The sequence below is a fragment of the Haliaeetus leucocephalus genome, unplaced genomic scaffold, assembly GCF_000737465.1.
Source record: "Haliaeetus leucocephalus isolate CR32 unplaced genomic scaffold, Haliaeetus_leucocephalus-4.0 Scaffold577, whole genome shotgun sequence".
NCBI lineage: Eukaryota > Metazoa > Chordata > Aves > Accipitriformes > Accipitridae > Haliaeetus > Haliaeetus leucocephalus.
In genome coordinates this window covers 4,615,808-4,628,159 of record NW_010973013.1, presented here as the reverse complement: position 1 = coordinate 4,628,159, position 12,352 = coordinate 4,615,808, and the positions used below count along the sequence as shown (strand labels likewise).

At 41.1% G+C, this 12,352-nt stretch overlaps 1 protein-coding gene across 2 annotated transcripts in view; it reads left to right on the top strand.

Moving 5' to 3' along the window:
- The window catches only part of NRXN1 (neurexin 1), a 468,961-nt gene that overhangs the window by 188,242 nt on the left and 268,367 nt on the right, over positions 1–12,352 (top strand). The gene's annotated exons all lie outside the window — the stretch shown is intronic.

Sequence of the window (12,352 nt, the reverse complement as noted above, 5' to 3'; positions counted from 1 at the left end):
GTCCTCCTCCCCAACCCGCCGCAGCCGGCTGGAAAAGCCCAGCCCGGAGGCTCCTCCATCGCCGCGGTCCCTGGGTGGGAGAACCCCGGGTGTTCGTGTGTGTGTGTGTGTCCCCGGTCCCCCTCCCTGCCCCAGCCCCGGGGACACCCCCCCCCCAGTGGGGGTCTGGGGTCCTGCGCCCCGGTGAGAAGCAGGGCTGGGAGCCGAGGGAACCCGGGGAGGGTGGGGGGGGGTGTTTGTGGGGGGGAGCCCGTGGGTTCCTTAAATTGCTGGTGATGATCACGCTCCTTCCAATTCATTACCTTGGTGGAAAGTCGATGAACTAAAGCAAAGGGCAGCTAATTAGGCGGGGGACCGGGGAAGAAGAGAGCCTTTGGACGCTGAGAAAGGGGAAAGAAGGAATGCCCACCGTAGCGGCCGGGAAAAGGGACGGAGAGAATATTCTTTTCAGGTGCAAATAGGTTTTGCTTAAGAATTACAGTGCTCTGGCACTTAGTTTCTGAAGTGACGGGAAGCTGCTTCGGTGCCCTTTAAGCGGCCCCGTTACAGTTTTTCTCTCTCTTTTCGCATGCATACTTGCGTGAACCTGTACATAAACACATGCAAAATAGACATGCATATGTTCAGCCTTACCAAAAGCTGTAAAAGAAAGCGAAACACCAGCTTTAAAAGGATTTAAAGCCTCCCTTTGTCTCCGAGGGAGGAAAAAAAAGATAAAGAAAAACCCTTGTTGGCTTCTGATTAGATTATACAGCTTCATTCTTCTTCATTTTCTCATCTTGCCTTGCTTCATTTGCACGATCATGCCGTACCATTTACAAGCTTTGCAAAGTGAAAAACAGATCTTGTACTTAACCTTTGCCTCTCTGTGCAAGATGACCTAGTTGAAGGCATGAGGTAGTTAGGATTTATTGGATTTTTTTTTTTCAGTGATTAACAATGCTAGCCTTAGTGGAGACAATAGTATTGTTTACCTGAAAATTCCCACTGTGTGCTAAATACCCTTTAATACTCAACTGCTAGAAAAGGCAAAGTGCACAGAAATGGCTTTTCTTAAGCATTTTGTTATTTTTTTTTTAAAAAGTTACATGTCTGGTCTAATCCCCCCCACCCCCACCCCCCCAAAAAAAAAGACTGAGAAACTCAGGCCACCACTCTCCTCTGTAGTGCACTGAGGCAGTGCAAGATTGAGAATGCTGCATGTTCTGTACTGTATGTTCTTAAAGGGGAAAATTGAAGATGTATGCGTGTGCACATATATGTATATGCTTATTATTCTTTCAATTTCTGCCTATATGGGAATATCATTTAGGGGCTTGCTATTGATTTGAGGGAAGGCTGATAGAAGGAGGGGAGCTGAAACGTGATTGTAGAGGTACCAGCTACAATTCCTTAGAATGCATTTTAAAATCACGCCTTTTGCCAGTTTTTAAAAACATTACCTTGGACCCAATCAAAGGGTGATGGTGTAAAAAGGCAGCTTTCTTGGGAGAAACAAGTCTTGTTAAAGAAAATGAAAAATGAAGTGCTGGAGCTGCCACTTAAGGACTTCATAGGGAAGCCCAGGAGCCTCTCCAGAAGTTAAGTAGCTGATTTCACAAAATGAAGGATGTTACATGTCGTAAGAAGGCATTTCAGCATGTTTACTCGGTAACTCTAAACGTGTTTGGTTTTCTGTGTTTACCCGAAATTTTACTATCTGACGGCGTTTTAAAACATCTAATTCCTTTCATTATTAATTCTTCAGAGAGGTGCTCCCATTTGCTTCTCTAAGCCCAACAGAAGCATTTCTCTTTCTGGCTGAGCAGGGTTGGACACAGCTCCTGTGGAGCCCATCACTGCGTTTCTAAGCGTCAGCCAGAGGGAACTGGGCGAGGGGTTGGGGGGGATGCTTATTCCTTACCCCGGCGTCAAAGTGCCCTTCCCCGGTGTCCCCGGCATCTGTGAGAGTGAGAATTTGATTCTCAGGCTTGTCTCCTTCGGCATAAGCTCCATTCACTTTTGCAGTTACTCTGTTCTGGTCTAATACGATTGTGCCTAAACGTCGCAGTCTTTGTGGTGACCTCATATCTGCTTTTTTGTTACTTTGTCAGCTTTTTGTAACATCATACCTGTTAAAAGTCGAAAAGAGCTTTTAGGGTAGGTCAATTAGTCAATCCCCGATGAAAGCATCGCGCTCTAATATTTTGAATCAGAAGTGTCAAAAGAAGGAGAAACGATCGCCTTGCCCGGGCAGTCAATAAATGTCACCACAGTCCCCAGACATCCACACCCTCCTCCTCTACCCCTGGCACTGGCTAGCCCTGCCACCCCCATCGTCTCGGCAAATGCTTTGATTTTTTTTATTCTTTCAGTTTTCCTTGAGCCAACCCAATTCCAGCTAATAGTATAAGCAAAGCCAGAAGCCCAGCATGGTTGGATTTTTTCCACTTCTTTTGAAAAACCAAACCACAATCTTGCTGCTAAGACTCTCGTCAGGTAATTTTGCTGGGATTTTGCTTAGTAGTGTGATCTCATGTGGTTTTAGTGGACAGTATTGTGCCTTACAGAGACATAAACAGAATTCCAACCGAGTAATTAGCTCACCCTATTAAACAAAAAGTAGTTCAGCACACAGTTTTTCAATATGCTAAAAGTAAAAATTAAACATCTTTCAAGCTCGACCAAATGATTTTTCGGCTTTGCTTTCTGACCCTCATTAAACTCGGGAAGGTGAAAGATTTGAAAGTTTAACCGCACGAAGGAATAAGGAAATAATTCTCTGGATCATGACATCAGCAACGTAAAGAGAAGTACAGAGAATTAAGAGAGAGACTAACGTTCACAATTGCAAGTCCTAGGCTGCTCAGCGCTTGCCAGTGGTCTCTGCAGCACGTGGGTTATTTGATGATTTATGTTCATATCTCCTTGCTCCACTTAAGAACAAGGCTATTGCTTTTGTTATAGCTGTATCTAACATGCAATCTTTTTTGGGGGTAGATAGAGTAGCTCATACTGCAGTGCCTCTAGATTACAAAAACATGGACTGTCCATGGCAAAGCACGCATAAAAGGAAAGAGATTGCAACTTTCTCAGTAACTTTAAATGAAGAAAGCCAGTTTCTTTAAGAAACCAGGAACATGATGGATCACGTGTAAAGTGAAAATCGCATGCTGAATAAGTAAAAAGTTAAAAGTGTAGCCATATGGATGTCTGTGACCATCCTCATTCACTCCTTCCTAAAAAAAACAACCCCAAAACAAGGAAAACACCTGCAAACACCTCTTGGGCCTTTTATTGCCCCCCAATTCCTCATTCACTTACCGAATGACAAGTACGGTGTGTCCATTTCTTCTGGCCATTTCTTCTTTCTGTGCTCTCAGGATCTTGTTCAGGCTGTTTTCTGATGAATCTAAGTTGATTCTGGGTTTTTTAAATCTGCCAGAGTAGGAGCCAGGAGGTGACTAATGAAATCTGCATATTGCTATGTGCATGTGCTTGGAAAGAAAAGGCAAAAATGGGGAGGGAATCGGATTGACGTGCTCACAGGGAGAACGGAAAGAGCTGAGCAGCGTGTGTAGGGGTTGTGCATTTAAGGACCTGGGTTAGCATGGTGCCAGAAGGGATTTCACTCGATGGGACTTCTGACCAAGATACGGGCTAATGGTTTAGGAGGAGCGGAGGCAGTCTGAAGTACGAGGGACTGGGGTACCGGGGGCAGTTATTATTAATGAGGTGGTAGTTTGGGGTGGGGAAGCGCTAGGGACCTTTGTGGTGGAACAGTAGAGAGATTTAAGAGGTTGAGCAGAGTGGATGAAGGAGTGCTTCGACACCAAAGTTGAAGAAGAGTTTGTGGAAAACGAGGGCTTTGAGGGAGAAAGGTTGACATGTTTTGGAGGCGAGAGCTGAGACTGAGCACCGGGATGGCGTGTTACCACGGCACGTTCCCTCCTCCAGTCTTTTCTATCCAGAACGTGACGCGGCAGCGGGGACGTGCATACTGATCTCCCACTTCTGAGCTAGGCCAGCTTCTTCCAGTCTCTGCTTCGCCATTGTTGCTGAAGTTCACGTGCACTGGATTCACCCGCGTTACGTCCATTTAGCGAGACTTCTGGAGCAAGCAGGCTGGATCAGGCAGCCCTTGTTCAGTGAAGATGCCTGTTGAACTCCCCAGGAGCTTTTGCTAAGCAAGAATAGCAAGACCAGGATTGCAACACTGCAGTGAAATCCTTTATACCGCCATCGTGAAAAATAGGACCAAAACAACTTTGAAAGATGTGCATATGATGTATAGATAGCGTTTTACCTTTGTAAGAAAACTGCAAGGAAAGACTTACTAGTGTAAGTAAAAATAATTTGATGGCCTTTTACTTTTTTTTTTTAATATGCTGGAATTGCTATTTCTCCATCTTATGATAATAAACCAAATATTTTTAGGGGCTAGGGTAAATAAGATGGCATTTTTCAGTTAGAATGTGCTTATTATGTTGCAGAAAAGGGTTATATTTTGATTAAAACATCAAATGTAAATGTTTCCAGATGTTCAAGCATTGTTACTCAATGTGATATTAGAGGTAGAAGTGAAAAAGTCTAATCTTTGTGTTATAACTGCCTTTTTTTAGAGAGAGATCTTTTAAACGTTTTTTCGAACCTGTTAGTATACCACAATCTTCTCTTTTTATATTTCCTTTTCATTCACAGATTTTCAAATACTTACTAGTTCTCCTGCTCTGAGTACTTCTTACACATAACTGAGACATTTCCATGTTTTAAGACTGTAAAGCACCTTTCTCCACATCTTTAAATTATATAAATTTTATAACCCCTTTCAAAATTTCCAATATGCTCCATCAGTTATTATCCCCATCAGCTGCCAAAGTATTAACATCAGTTGGAATAAAATGAATAACAAAGCAATTTCAGTCAGCATAGCGGTTAATTGGCTGTGCAGTTAGATATGCATATTAGGAAGTGTGGTTTCTATATTATTATTTCTGTCAATATGGCTTGTCAAAGAGGCATACAGTCTTCAGCAGTATTGTGGACAGTCTGGAGCACGGTAATCAAAAGTGGAATGTTGCTCATGGATTTCTGATAAGCATCTTTATACAAGCCCTACTGCCTTAGCACATGCACAGCTATTGATTGACTGGGGTGCCTTTACAAGAGCGAAATAAATAACAACACTGTTGTCACTTATCAGCAATACCACTTTTGCCTCAGCCTGCAGTAACCATGTTCTTCTAGATTTAAAAGCATGTTTTATTGTCTTTTAATCAAATACTGTTTGAAATAAGTTATCAGAAGAAATTAATTTAGCGTTCAATACAGTGTACTTCCTGCTGTTTCTAATTTTCAAAGATGGATTTTTTCTGATAGCAAGAAGAAGTTGACTTGGCTTTAAGGGAAATTTCTCTCTGTCTCTTCATTTCAGTCCAGGGGAGAACTCTGGAGGCAAAACTCTGATGCACAACTGCTATGCCCAGTGTGAGTAAGCACGACCAATTCTACAGCCCAAATATTTTCTCAGCTTTCTCACACAGATGGCCATTACCATGGTTAACCATAGGATGATATGCTTGATTATTATATTTTCAACGGATCACGTAGTGTAGTTCACCGAAGTTAATCTTTTGTCTTCTCCTTGGTCAAAGCTTGCAATAGTTCTTAACCTTTCTGAGTAATCAAGATGACATTACTGACCTCTCCCTTGTCTTTCCCTAGTATCAGTTAATTTATCTCTCTGTTATTAAGTTTGATGTCCTCAGGTCTGCCACAGTATCTGTAGCAATTTTTTCTAAGCTAACAACTTCCTTTCTAGTTTGTAAATACAGTGTAGGCAGAGCTGATAGATCTTGCTGTGATAATAAGTTGACTCGTGAATGTAGCTGTGATTATAAGCAGAATGGAACAGTCTGATTTGATGAAAGAAAGTGTATTATAAATAACAACGCTGTTCTATAAAGTTAAAAGTGACAAACATAAAGAAAAGAGGCCATGTACTTACCATCACTTAGACATTTTTTTCTTTCCAAATAGCAACGTGGATGTCTGGAAGTAATTTCCCCCCCCTCTTTCTCATAACTTTATATACATTTGTGCACGAGCATGTGCATGCACACATCCATATCACAGATGTTTCCTCACAATGAGAAAAAGGTCCATAGGTTTAAGTTGAAAAAGAGAGCATTTCTCTAAGAGTTGAAAATGTTAAAAAATATTCAGTGACGATATTCAGTAATTGGTCAGAACAATATAAGTACTTATTCCCTTCTCCCTTAGTTGACAGAAAATAATGAGCCAGCGGAATAAAGTGGGAAAGGAGGAGGGGAGAAGAAGTAGTGCTGCTGGATGTCGCTCCATAGAGCTGGGACAAGGTGGTGGGGAGGATGCCATGCTTGGGAGCAGTCACCATCTCTGGCCTGCAATTACTGATTCACCGTAGAAAACCGTAGCAATTGGTTCTGAATTTCTGGAAGCACTAAACTGGCCAAATCCATCAAAATAGCCCAGGTTAAGGGTGTGACTGGCTCGCGCGCTGTAGGTAGGATTAGAACCAAAAAGCTTTACCATTTTTGGGGCTTGGTTGATAAGAAAAATGTACACATACGATAGATACGTGGTATCTGTGATCCCCAATCTCAGAAGGCAAGGCAAGGTTGAAGCTAAGGTGGGGTTTACCTGAAGGGGTGAGGAATGTGCATTATCTGGGGTTTTTTTTGTTCCACTTATTTGAACAGTAAACAGCACAATGACAAGTCTTCCTTTTAAATACACAGATAGGTGTTTCCTGAAGAGCTTGCTGCTCAAGCATGGAGAGACACAGCAGTAAAAGATTTGCTCAGATCATTCTGCTGTTCTGGGGCCTTAGCGGGGGATGCGCTCAGACACCTACTCAGAAATGACAGAAGTGTTAACTCTTTCTTTAGCTCTCTTTTACTGCAGCTGTATCTGCAAAGAAATGCCAACATGCTTCTAAAGCAAGTTGACTGCTTTCCAAATATGTTCTTCTATCCCTGCATATCTGCAACTGAGTTAGGGCTTCTCTAATTTACTTCATCAATTCAGCTCATCTGCAGTTGTAAAATAAAGAACAGCAGAGAATGACTAGTCTTGGAGAAACTTCAGAAACCTCTGAGAAACTTTTGCTACCTTGAAGAGGAGTCAGATGTAATCTTAATCCACGTTTGCGTTGTTGAATCCCTGGAGTTGGTTGGCTTTCTCGGTGACAGCAGCTCTAGAGCACTGGGAAGTAGGTGGAAAGGAGATGGGGAGAACTGGCCATGGGCTTGGCTCCTCCTCACTGACCAGTGGAGATGAGGAGATGGGAAGGAACTGAGGGCTAAAGAAAACGCGGTTTCTGATCATTGGCCTGGGCCTGGTTTGCTCTTATTGAGGTCAAGCGCAAAATTTCCACTGCATGACCTGATCCATTGTGCCCCTGGCGGATAGGATGTCGTTCACGCACGTGGCGCTTCTGATGTGGCCCCCCTTCACCTAAACAATGCTTTTTAAGCTGTGAGTGAAATATTGCAAATAATAATGCAAACGTGTATTTTTAAAATAGGTTTGATTCAGTTAGCGTTCACTTTATTTCACATGACAAGAATTATGAGTGAGCTTTCAGTGAAAATAATGAATTGCCATATTTATGGAAAACATACAAGCATGAATTGAGTCATGCTGTTATTTTGGGTTTGGATATTCAGTGCCCAGAGAGAGGGGTTTAGGAGTTGTGACAAAACAACAGATGTGAGATTAGTCCCTTTGGCTGTGTCTAAATGGATGCGTCCTAAAATCCTGGTGTCCCAGTTGGTCAGAACATGCCGTGGCTCCCGTCCAAGCCCCATCCTTCCACCCATGCTCTTCTCGGGCTGGTTTGTGTTTGCAGTTTGCCTTGCTGTGGATTTTAAATCCACCTGGGGCGTGCACCCCGACCCCAGCATTCAGAGCAGCTCTCGAATACCGCTGCTGGTTATTCTAAAACAAATAGAAATGCTGTGAATGTCCATCTTCCTAGAATCAGCTGTTACATCAAGTGAGGGGAAATAAAACATTATATAGGCAAGGGAAGGTGGGGGAGAAGTCTACCCTAATTTATTGCTTGGAAGTTTTTCCAAGCAATTCTTTATTGCTTGGAGATTGTACTTAAGTTGCAAGAGTGTGACTGCTCACTTTATGCCCTGTCAATTAGAAGACTTTATTTTTCAAGTACTGCGGTTGAGAAACATGCAACATGGTTTCGTTGGAAATTGTTGGCTAGAATGTGTTATGTATGAGGGTATGTGGGCCAAATGCTCATTTCAACTGTGCTGACTTCTAGTAGAAAACCAGTCATTCACTAAGAGTGAAGCCAGAAAAATTTTTGTAATCATAATTTTTAACTTTTGTAGAAATCTTCTCATGCTAGCTCATAAAGCTTTCTTTTCATCACTCAGGACAATTTGACAGCTTTAGCTGTTGTCTGACATGAATATAGTAAAATCCACTGTACGGCATTTAGAGGGAGAAGCTGGTGAAGAAAGAATAGTAACAACATTATTTTGCAGAAACCACAGCAAAAACAAACATCTTAAAGTGAGATGCTTGAATATCTTACTGTGCAAGACATTGCAAAACTGTAGTTAAGCATGCAGATAAGAGGAGTTGTTGGTCTGTTAAGAAGAACAGTGGCCTGTAAATATCTAATTCGGACACTTAAATTTCAGTTTGTAGCTGGCAGTGATTTCATGACTTGTACGATTGCCTAAATGAAAATGCAATTTCTACGTAAGTGTGCAGGAGCTTAGTTTCAAAGAGCCGGAGGTCAGCAAAGGTAAATAATAAATGGGGAAAAAAACGTGATACATCTGCTAGATATCTATAGAGGCAGTTACTTTAGATATGGCAGTTATTAATGCTGATATAAATTGCAAGTGACTCAACTGAAGACTCCTCAGATCCTATCTATTCATTGTACTTGTGGGATAGAATTTGCCTGTCGGGGAGCTTATGCCTTAGACTTTGGGAAGGTGGGTTTCAGTACAATCTGTGTGTCTCATATGGCTTTTGCTGGCACTTGGACTAGGTACAAATGTCACTGTTTCAGTACAAGGTCACTGGTGGAGACGTGTGAAAGGCTCAGCCTAAGCTGGTCATAGCAAGTGTGGTGTGAGTAAATAAATATGTCAGGATTTTGCAAATGTTTTCTGTTTGTTTCAAGTCATTAACTTGGTCTCTGTTGGCTATTTGATAATCACTCACCTCTTTCTTTCCTTTTCCAAATGTAATTATTTGAATTGGAAGAAAAACTAAAAAAAGAATTGCATGTAATCTAGGAGTAAATTTCCATATGCTTATAGTATGGGGTGGTTCTTTTGTCTTCTGTAGGGGTCAGTTAATTGCCAAAGTATAGTTTGGCAAAAAGGAAAATCAGGGGGAGAAAAGAAGCAGTCATTACTGCTAAATGGTACTTAGTATAAATCAGTTCAACATTGCTAAACCTCCCTGTTTCTAACTGTCATGTGGAAAAGTGGCATAGGCACATTAACCCTTGTTCTGCAGACACGCTGGTATGTCTCCCGTGCTACAGTGTATCTTGGCAGTAGGCTTGTCTGGAATAGTTATTCCCGTTTCACGGATTGGAGCTGAGGCACGGTGAATCAGCTTCTCATTTGCGTTCCCTCTTGAATGATTCAAAGAAATCACGCAACGGTCAGATTGGCCATCTGAAATTTCCCTCTGTGTCTCTTGTGCACTGTATCTGGGGCATGGCCAGAGTGTGTAGCACTCTGTTGTCAATTGGCATAGCTTAAAGCAGATTCCATGCTGGTTTAACGTATGCCGTGCCTCAGTCATCCCTCCGTAAGCAATTTATTGGGTAGTGCTTTTCCCACAGCTGTGCGTCAAACAAAAAATTAAGCACAGTAGAGGTTAAGGATTATTCTGTTCAGCCTTTGCTTGTGCTTGTTAATGAATAGCCATCCAGTTTATTTCAGGAGTTTCAGCCATCCACTAACTTCAGCTTTACCTATCTAAATGTGTCAAGCATCTAACCATAAGTCACACAGCAGCCTCAAATGGGAAAAGGAATTAAGCAGACTCGCCGAGTTCTGTATATCTATTTCATTCTATTGTATGGTGCTAATACTAAGACCCAGGACCATTAAAACAATGTGCTAGTTACTGAACAAATACCATTTTTCCTTCCTTTGGTGTGTAGGTCATACCGTGGGATTAATAGAACTGATTTGTGAAAAAAAGGAAAAGGGTGCTGCAAAGAAATGGGGGAGGGGAAGAAGAAAAGGAAAATGGGTCGAGCAGGCAGAGCGTACCTTTGTTCAAGAAAAAGAAAAACAGAAATATTTTCTCCCTGTGAAAATTTGTGATTTTTTTTTTAACAGGGAATATTTTCTCAGTTATTTGGTTTGATTTTTATAGAGCTATTGTAATTATTTAGATATAGAAAAGGCATAAAATACTGATCTTTGTGCATGCCAGTACACGAAGCTTAGAGCTCTTATGCCTTCACAGATGAGACTTGCCTGTCTTTTGGTATAAGTCAAATCTTTCCAAACTCCCTGTCAGTGCTTACATTTTTGGTGGGGCCATATGGGGAGCAGTTCCCTTAAATATTGTTCTCTGCTTGTCTTGTAATTCCAGTTGCTCATGGTATCTGATGGCTATTAAGTGAGAAGGGCAGTCATAATGCATTGAGTCTAGATTTGAACTGGTGGCTTCACATCATGTCATTTTGTTTTGCAGATACTGTTTGCCATTTAAATATTCCCTCTCCATGTAATTGCTCTGGATGTTTTAATGTTGGTATCAGTACGCAAGGTATTTTCTCTCTATTCCATAAGAGAATGAATGGGGTGAGGATTTAGTTCAGTGAAGACACATCTAGCTCTGTTTGAAAGGATTAGTTGCTTTCATATGTTACTGTAGGACTGTTAGGATAATTAGCAGTTCATCAGAATGATTTCACAGGCCATTATTTGTGAGAATGACTGGGACGAGGCTTTTTAGTTTGCAGTGAGTCTGTGTGATTTACCATGTGTAATGCCAATAGATGTGAAGAGTCAACAGTCACAGAGGGAAGGTCAGCATTAACTTTCTTCCATAATTTCATGGGGCTTTTTTGAGTAGTACATCATGTCGTGTGTCTTTTATTTCTTATCTTAGCGGATGTTATAATTTTTAATATTTGTTTGTACGATGGTGGTGTCTAGAAATTTCAGTCGGAGATTGTGAGCCCATTGTGTTAAGCAGATGGATTGAATAGAAAAAGACAAGAAAGCTGAGGAAATAATCACTCTCTGCTGCTGACAGTACTCTCCAGGGTAGGTTTCAAAATAGCTCAAGAGCTGTGTAAAATTAATAAGCTGTTCCTCATGTACTGAAATCCTCTTTCATATTGCATTGGCATGAGGGATCTCTGTAGAGAGGAGGGGCTGCAAATAAGATTTGCCAGAGGATGGGGTTGAAGATTGTCCCTGAAAGTCCAGGTTTTACTGTGAGTCCAATGGATGAGTGCACACTAACAATATGCCTAAAAGTGGTCTGGGTGGAATTTGTCCACTACAAAATCTCTGCATCAGCGAAGTCTGTTTAGTCCCTCAGAGCAAGGTTTATTAGGCATAAAATTTGAATCAGTGTCCTTTTGTTTCTTTAGCATCTTCATAGTTTTTTTCACTGATAGCAAAAATCGGGGAGCATTACTCTTACCTAATAGAGACTTAATGTTAATGAGAACTTTCAGTAGCTTTTTGAGGTACTAGGTCAATTTGTATTCTCCGATGTAGAAACATGTTGCCTCGGACTCCAGATTTGCAGTGCGGCTGAAGTTTTTGATTTTGTTATGGCATTTTTAAAATGTTATTTTTTCATGCAGTATATGTTCGGTGCATATATGCAGTAGAAAAACTAAAAATAAAGATGTAGCACTGAATCATAATTAGAAGGGAAAAAAATCATTACCTGTCATGGAGAAAACTCTGAAATAATAAATACCACAGGCACATTTTACTGCTATCATAAATATTTATTCAGCACATGTCCATAGGCTCAATTTATTACATCACATTCACTTAAATGTGTTTATGAAACGATCCTTCTGCATACACACACATTTTATCAAATTTTAGATTCCCTGATTAATGGCACAGACCTTTTTTGCTATGTGGCACAGTCTGTCATACCTCTAATCCAATTTTGAAATAAAGGTATTCTTAGATCTTCTCATAATAAGGCTATTCTTCTTGCTACAGTTATACCTCTTTTGCTTATTTTCTTTTAGAATGGATTAAGATTTAATAGTGATGTACTCCCTAATAAACACAGCTGGAGGATAGCTTCTTCCATTATCTAGATATACCTTTGTTACATCTTCATC